The sequence below is a fragment of the Arvicanthis niloticus genome, chromosome 6 (assembly GCF_011762505.2).
Source record: "Arvicanthis niloticus isolate mArvNil1 chromosome 6, mArvNil1.pat.X, whole genome shotgun sequence".
In the NCBI taxonomy this organism is placed as follows: domain Eukaryota; kingdom Metazoa; phylum Chordata; class Mammalia; order Rodentia; family Muridae; genus Arvicanthis; species Arvicanthis niloticus.
This window is the reverse complement of record NC_047663.1, coordinates 102,444,266-102,452,994: the sequence shown is the minus strand read 5'-3', so window position 1 is coordinate 102,452,994 and position 8,729 is coordinate 102,444,266. Positions and strand designations below refer to the sequence as shown.

The window sequence follows — 8,729 nt, the reverse complement described above, 5'->3', positions numbered from 1 at the left end:
AAATAAAAACACCCAGGGGTGTGGTTGTGTCTGCGAGATAACTGGGTCCTTGCTGCCAGTTTGGGAGGATACTAAGAAGATTTGGGTGTTTCTTCTCCATCCTCTATCCTCCTTCCTTGGTGTCCTGGCGGGGTTTCTCTGCACCTTAGATTTCACCAAAAACTTGTTTTTTTTGTTGTTGTTGTTGTTTGTTTGTTTGTTTTGCTTTGTTTCTGTCAACCCTTAGCGGTGACAAGAAGATCACAGCCAATCTTTAACTTGTAAACTAAATAACTCCAGTCCTCCTGAAACACACTGAGCACTAATCAGAAATCTGGGTGTACAAATGTGTCTGGGTCTCAAGCCTCACCAGGCAACAGAAGGGACTGACCTCTGACCTACAGAATCCCTTCCCAAACCAGAGGAAAGGGGGAGGGGTTTACCGAGTCCTAGGCTCTGGCCAGTTCCCAGGATGAGCTCATTACTTATTCTGGGAGACCGGACTCTTATTAAACAAACAGCGTTTATAAATAGAGTGGGGATCCACTTGGTGTCACCAAAAGGTCCTCTCCATGGGACAGACTCACTGAAGGGCAGTCTTAGGCTACCCTACTGATACTAAGTGAGGAAGGATTGCATTTTTTTTTTTCTTTTCAGCTGTGATCCAGAAGGTGAGCTAAACACTGGGGTTTAACCTGGTTCTGTCGCCTGCACTCCCCTCCTCTCCCGTACACACCACTGGCAGTCCTGATGCACAGAGAAGCTCAGCAGAGGAGAAGAGGGACGTCACTCCTCCATCAACACCCCACCAGGGCAGTTTCGGCAATTCCCTCTGGGAGAGGATCATGGTTCGGACTGTTTGACAGTGTTCTGGCCTTTTAGATGATGAGATTGCATAGTCCGAATGGGAGCATTTCCTCCTGGCTCCCTTCCTGCTAGTGAGCCCATGGAAGGCTTGGATTCCTGTGGCAGACTCTGGCCTATGAAGTGAAAAGACCCACTTAGGCCTGGTATTTATGAAAAAAAAATATATGGAGCTCATCTCCTAGGTCTCTGTGACTTTGGATCTAGCCACACTGAGGCCTGCCTGACTGAGAGCCAGCCTAAGCAGGAGCTGGAGACACTTGCAGTAACTGGAGAGTTATCAGGCCATGGGGTGACAATACCCAAGGTTTAAATAACACGAGCTGGCTTTGATACAATCTACAGACAAGAAATTTTGTATATTACTAAGCTGTGTAAAAGTCAATTTTGATTTTCCCCTAACCCCTACTAGCTAGGGCCTATTGCTACCTCTAGAGGAAATGAAGGCATGAAGAAGTGACATACTTTGCACAGGGTAGGTAACACAGCTGGGGGAGATATAAACAACATGTACCCCTCCTTCAAAGGTTGCAATGACAAACTGAGGCACAATTCCACAAAAGTTCACTTCCTTACGGAGTAACAGGGTGATTATGGGCAGGAGTGTGGGTGTGCTTAGAGCAGAAACACTGGAGGGTGTGCACCCACAGGGATATGACTCCCTAGTAGCCACAGATGGAGTCCCCCCCCCCCCAGCTCTTCCCAGTCTATGTTCTGAAGCGCCTCTTCCATCTGAAGCGCCAATCTCGAAATTAGGGCAGAATTGCATACAACTGGCCGGGAGAGTGATTGGATGAGTGGTGGTCCTGTGATCCTCTCTGCTCCTCCTTCAGAGAGACCACCAACACTCAACAAGCCCAGCTGCGAAGACTTTTTGCAAGAGGGCAGAGTTTAACTCATAAGAATGGTAGCAGTTTGGCTTGGAGGATAGACATGGACAACACAAGGCTGAATGGTAATGGTGAGTGTTATCTGAAAGGACTAGAATGAAGACACTCCAAGCATCCCCTCAGTCTGAACTGGAAGAAAATGTCTCATTTACCCTGCTCCCCCAGGTAGAGCCTGCCTGGCTGAGAAAGCCAAGAAGAGGAACTGATGCCAAGGCCTCACATGCTGCAGACTGCTCTGCTTCAGTGCAGCGCTGCTGGGGCAAGGGGAGTGGTTGCTTTCCTTTACTGTTTAGGGCAGTTCAAAGTGACAGCTCCACTAACTTACACAGAATATCCTCTGTCTGACTGACCTCGGCCTGTCATTAAAGATGGCATGGCCCAACAAACAACACTTCTCTACCTGTCCAGAAGGCTTAGTCTCTCTCCCTCCCAGCACAGTTGGCCGCTTCCAGACCCACATGCTCCATCCTACACAAAACCTACGGTACTGGTTACTGGTTTTTTTGTTGTTTGTTTGTTTGTTTGTTTTTGTTACTCTAACAAAGTTTCTGACAAGAAGCAAGGTTAAGAGTTCTAAGAGGGGCTTATTGTGGCTTATAGCTCAGGGGTTACAGACCATATGGAGGCAGGAGGGGCAGGAGGGGCAGGAGGGGCAGGAGGGGCAGGAGGGGCAGGAGGGGCAGGAGGGGCAGGAGGGGCAGGAGGGGCAGGAGGGGCAGGAGGGGCAGGAGGGGCAGGAGGCCAGGTGATCACATTGTGTCAACAGCCAGAGAGTTAGCAGGCAGTGCCCCTCAGCTATAGTCTCAAGTTCTGCCCATGGGACCCACTTCCTCCAGCAAGGTTCTGTTGGATTCTTAAAATCCAAAACCAAGGAACGTGCTCCCCCAGAGACACTCATAGATGCGGGACTCGCTGCAATATAATGAGGTTTATTAATAAATTGATAAAAGCCAGTGCACTAGGGTTCCCTTGTATTCCAGCAAGAAGAACCCCCAATTATAGCTGAGGGCAGCTTTTATACTATTTTTACAGAATTTATAAGGGCAGTTATACAATTACTTCTTAAACATTAACCATAAAGGCCAAACTCCAACAGCCGTTCTCAGGCTCGGTTTCCGTTCCCAGGCCTGGTTGCTAAGTAACTCAAATTTGCACTTTATCTTTTTTTTTCTTTCTTTCTTTTTTATTGGATATTTTATTTACACTTCAGATGCCATCCCCTTTCCCCATCCCCCCCCTTAGAAAACCCCTATCCCATGCCCCCTTTTCCTTTTTGCACTTATACATTTTTTTTAAAAAAATGTTAATCAAAGGCTTTATAAGTTTGGTATTGCTCAATCAGAGGTGTAACCCAATACCCAACCTAGATATATCAACTATCTTTGACTGGTGGAGATACATGAACATCTGCCTCCCTGTCTCCCCCCTCTGGTGGGAGAACCTTATCTTTTATAACAAAGAAGGTCAGCTTAAGTAGCTTCTGTTTACCCAGGTTTTACTGTGTTAAAGGCTCATAAACTCTTATCTAGGGTCTTTCTTCCTGGAATGTTTGTTTGAGTCTTTGGAATGTGCTTCTCATAGGATGTGTCCCTGGGGGACGTTAATGTTTGAGTCTAGAACTGAAATAGGAGCTTTTTATTAATTTTAAATTTCTACAGTTCCACTTCCTGAAAGGTTCCATAACCTTCCCAAACATTGTGGCCTGCTGGAGACCAAGTGTTCAGACCAAGTGTACAGACACTTCAAACACAAACAAACACCACCTTCCAACTCAGACAGGTGTCATTGGATAAATTGTAAGCATTTATCCAATGCTCCCTATGTGTTACACTGGGAACAGAAGAGCTGGGTGACTATTGTTAGCATGTATCTGAGGCTTTGCTGGATCCCTGCTTCCTGCTTTATGTTCATCAGTGGTATGATGTCATCTCCTTAAAAACTTCACTAAGTAAACATGGGCATTGTCTCTGCTTGACAAAGTAAATCAGGAAATTACGAGACAGAAATTAAAGCAATAAAAACTGCAAAGGGCTTTCCAGTTGTGATGGTAAGTTAATTGTCAGTTTGACAGAACTGAGGCCTTTGGGAACGCCCAAAGTGATGGGGAGAGCTGCCCACTGTGGGCAGCACCATTCCGTGGGCTGTAACTTTGGACTGTGTAATTGCAGAACTAGATCTGAGTGGCAGCTTGAATTTTTCTCTTTGCACCCCAACTGTGGATGTAATGAGATCAGCTGCTTCCAGTTCCTGCTGCCCTGCCTCCCCCACCATGGTAGACTGTATCCTTGAACAGTGAAGTAAAATAAACTCTTCCTTAAGTTGTTTGTGTTGGGATATTCTATCACAGCAATAGAAAAGCAACTAAGACATAAGATAAGGCTGTTGGTTTTTACAGACAGTACTTGGGAAATCATCCTGTCACTCAAATCCTCCTGGTCTTACAGATCCCTATTCCACAAAGAGGATATAAAAAAGCCACTCAGTTTTAGAGAATCTTTAGAGGAGGTTTTTTTCAAATATTAGCCTGTCTTCTGTTTCCTATCGAACACACATACTCAAAAGTTGGGGGGGGGGTGTGTTTCTTCCAGCCCCTCCAGTCTGGAGACAGCAAATTCTTCAAGAGGTGACAGAGAGTTTGACCTGAATTCTCTGTAGGTGCAAGGATATGGGGATTTACCTTTTGAGCACTTAGAAGGTGAGAGACAGTTGTAAGGAAGCTGTTATGGTTTGGGTCTGGAACAAATGTTCATGTGCTTACTGTTTGATCCTCATTATGTTGCTATTGGGAGACAATGGAGCCTTTAAAAGGTGGAGCCTACTGACAAGTGTTAGGTTTTGTGGCAGTTTTAACTGTTAACTTGACCCAATCTAGAATCACTTGGATAAGGATGTCCTGAGGGCATGTCTGTGGTGGATTGTGTTGATTGTGTTAACAAATTTGCAAAGACTCAGACCACTGTGAGTGGCACCATTCCCTGGGGTTGGGTCCAGGATGAGCTGAGTAGAGATATGCATGCATTAATTTCTTGCTTTGGTCTTGACTGAGGACATAATGTGACCAGGTGTCACATTATGCTGCTTTGACTCCCTAGCTATCAACGGTTACCTGGCACTGGGAGCCAAGCAAACCTATTCTCTTGTAAGCCTTTTCTCAGGCAAGTTGTTCTTTTGTCAGAGAGTTCTTCTGTCACAGAAACAGAATAGAAACCAGAGTTCTACTAGTGACTCCCTGTTACGTTAAGTCAGCATCTGACAAAGGCAACTTGGTAAAAGGGGGTTATATTGCTTCCAGTGTAAGGATACAGTCCATCATAGCTGGCACATCTTGGCAGCAGAAGTGTGAAGCAGCTTCCACACTGCCTGTCCGCAGTCAGTGAGAAGAAAGCCCAGGAGCCAGTCTGTCTTTGGGCTCAGGCAGTCAGGTAAGTCGTTCCTGCTCACCATGAACCATGCTTCCTTTCCCCCTTTCATTCTCTTGAGTATGTTTGTGGGGAAAGACGGTACTCACTTCCTTCTTCCCAGGAGGCCAGCAGCATAGAGGAAGAGGAAAAAGATCCCTTCAGATAAAGTTTGGCATAGTTATTAACATATTAGCTAGAATATTAAGTTTTACAATGGGACTGAATCTGTGACTTGAGGCTCAAGTGACAAAGTCGAATTCACTATGTAGATGAGCGATACGGCCATAGCAACGAGCCTGTGGGACCAGGGAGTGGAAAGTGGTGGTCTGGATGAGCATGGCTCCCATAGGCTCATATGTTGTTTTCAAATACTTGGTTTCTACTTGGTTCCTTATTTAGGAAGAATTAAGAGGTGTGGCCTTGTTGTAGGATGGATATCCTACAATGCGAGCTTTGAGGATTCAAATACCTGCCCCATTCCCAGTTAGCTCTCTCTGCCTGGTATTTTTGAATAAGATGTGAGCTCTCAGCTGTTGCTTCAGCACATGTCTGTCTGGTGCCATGCTCAAAACCATGATGGTCAAGGACTCACCCTCTAAAACTGTAAGCCCCGGTAAACTCTTATTCCAATGAATTGCTTTGGCCATGGTGTCTTTTTTTTTTTTTTAGCAATATAAAAGTAACTAAGATGCTCAGGTTGTTTTCAAACGTGTTATGTAACCCGGACCAGCATCAAAATCATAAACCTCCTGTCTCAGTCTCCCTGGGCTAAGACTTCAAGTATGTGCCACCATATACAGCAAAGAACTTTTTGTTTGTTTAACTTCCTGAATAAAAGCACTCACTATGCAAGCCAGAGGACCTGAGTTCAGATCTCCAGCACTCATAAAAGTAGAACGTGGCTGTACACAGGTCTATAACCCCAGCGACATGTGGCAGCAGAGGCAGGAGGATCCCTGGGGATGGCTGGCCAACCAGACTGACCAAGAGTGAGCTCCAGGCTCAGGGAGAGACCTTGTCTCAAGGGAATATGGTCTAGAATGGTAAAGCAGGACATGGGAGGGTCTTCTTTAGCCTCCACACATGTGCACAGGGTACATCTGAGCACACAACAGGAGAGAAAAGGAGTGTTCTGGTGTTGGCCTGACGTTTGTATCCAGTATCTAGTTTGTATCTAGGAAAGTGGCTTATCCCACTGGCTGTGTAAGGAAACAATGAAGAGAAGATCAAGTTGCTTTGTTGATTTTACACTTAGGTTCATGTCCTGCTCAGGACCCAGAATCAGCTGGATTCCTAACAACAGTACAACTCTAAACCGGTCCCCCAAGGAAATGACTGACGAGCCTTCTAATGGCTAGAAGAGCCCAGATCCTGTTCTCTGGAAACCATCTTGAATTTTCTTTCTTTTGCTCAGTGCATTGCAAGTGCCTCTGGCCAGATGCTGACACAAGCAGACCTTACAAGGTAGAGACAAGGTATCTTACAAGGTATCTGAGAATGACTTCAATTAAGAGTTGATTCAAAGTGTGGCATGGTGGTCTCAGGACACAGGAGGTTGAAGCAAGGTTGAAGCAGAAGGCTTTTAAGTTCAATGCCAGCCTAGGCTACCTGAAAAACAAAGAATATGGTTCAAGGACTAACAAATCCCAACCACCAAATGTAAAAAAGTCTTGCCCACTTCTAGCTACCTAGTGACTGCGGTGCTGTTAACACAAGCACAGAACTGGCCGTCTCCAAGGGACAGATGCTTTAAGGTATTTTTGGATTCAATCTTGATGTCCCCTCTGGTGGGCCGTCCTATGATTGTCCTTTACAAAGGAGGACATTAAGGCCATGGAGACACCCAGCAGAGCCTGTATCACTAGGTCTTAGAAGCCAAGACAGATTTCTCCAGATGTGAGATGTCTGTGGGTACAGGAAAGCCTGTACTAGTTTTCCATCTCTCCCCTCCGTGTAGGTGTCTCAAAACTTTATTAGTGTCTCAATGCTGTCTGTGCTAATGAGAAATGCAGACTTGTGAATCAGACAGCACGGCTTCAGCATATTACTGAACTATTGCCAGGGTAGGATCTGAAGATCAGTTTCTTAATCTGTACAAAGATGATAGAGAGCCAGGTGTGGCAGCACATGCCTACATTCCTAGCAGAGTCAGGAAGTTCCTGGGTTCAAGGACAGCCAGGGCTGTGAAGGGAGAGCCTGCCTCAAATCTTAACACCCCAAAGCTAGGGGTGGTGGTACTTGTAATCTCAGCATTTGGAGGTAGTGACATGAAATTCCAAGGAGCTCACTGGCCAGCCAGCCTATTCTACTTGGTGAGTTGCAGGCCAGTAAGAGATTCTGTCTCAATTTTATTTTTTTAAGGAGGAATTCAAATTGTCAGTGGCCACTAGCATTCACAGGACCAGGGAGCATCTCTGAGGAGCCTGAAAGACCCCTGAGGGGAGACACTGTGCCTCAGGAGGAGCCTGCAGAGGCACAGAGGGCAGAGAGTTGTGCAGTGGCCTTAAAGTGCTTGAGGACCCTGCTCCCAGATGCCCTACCCAACCTCAAGATCAACCTGACTCTGGGCAACTACAGGATATCCAAGTAGAGTCTCAACTATAGTCCAGTGTTTGTGGTGTTTTGGGAACCAGAAACCTTGAATCAGCCCAATGACTCATTGTAATCAGTATTTTCATGTGAATATATATATATATATATATATATATATATATATATATATGTGCACGCACGCACATACACACTGTATGACAATGCAGTTTGGAATGACACTTTGAATGAATAAATGTGCAATAGAGAGGTGGGAAAGATGGTGGAGCTGAGAGGAGCAGCGCTTGCTTGTGGTAGAGGGAGGCAGAACAAGGAATGGGCAGCATGGAGGCAGAGGTAGCGAATGGGTTGTGATGGGGGCAGCAAAAAGTGTAGGAGTGCAGCTGTGAGGGACTGGAGTGAGGGCTGGGGGCTGGGGGCCGGGGGCCGCGGGCTGCGGGCTGGAGGGGAATGTCAAGTAGGGACTATGGTAGGGTAGTGTGAAGCAGCAGCCTGAAGCTCACTCAGGCTCTACCCCTGAACTCACTGACAAGCCACAAGATCCATTATCATCCTGACTCTGAGCAGTGCAGGGATGTCCAAGATGGAGAACGGTTTATTTTCTGGGTTGGGCGGCCTCAAGAGGCCATGTTGGTGTCCATGATCCATGCTGGTATCCATGGTCTATGCTGCTGCATGATTTATGATGCTTCCGAAAGCCATGTGGATATCCATGGTCTGTGCTGCCACGGGAGGCCATGTTGATGTCTGTAGTCCATGTGGCCACTGGAGGTCATCTTAGTATTTGTGGCCTGTGTTGTCGCCTAAGGATTCATGTTAATGTGGTTCACGCTGTCTGCGGTCTATGCTGCTCCATGCTGCAACATGGGGACCATGTTGAGGTCAGTGTTCCCCGATGCTTACACAGGCCATTGTCTGTGGCCTGCACTGCCACTGGAAACCATGTGGAAGTCCATGATCTGTGCCGCTGCGGCTTCTATAGGCAAGGAAGTTTCTTTTGCCATGGTATCTAGGACTGCAGACTTGTAGTTGAGAATGAGAAACA

The 8,729-nt window shown here is 46.4% G+C and overlaps 1 long non-coding RNA gene across 3 annotated transcripts; it reads left to right on the top strand.

Annotated features, from left to right (window-relative positions):
• Positions 1–561: 561 nt before the first annotated feature.
• LOC143442896 (uncharacterized) lies at positions 562–8,036 on the top strand. 3 transcript variants are annotated; one of them, XR_013111492.1, is made up of 4 exons: positions 562–2,217; positions 5,026–5,155; positions 6,390–6,598; positions 7,496–8,036. It is a non-coding gene; the product is annotated as an uncharacterized LOC143442896 (long non-coding RNA). The 3 variants fall into 3 exon arrangements; XR_013111491.1 differs by adding an exon at positions 4,322–4,428 and having other exon boundaries at positions 6,390–8,036; XR_013111490.1 differs by having other exon boundaries at positions 6,390–8,036.
• The last annotated feature ends 693 nt before the right edge of the window (positions 8,037–8,729 follow it).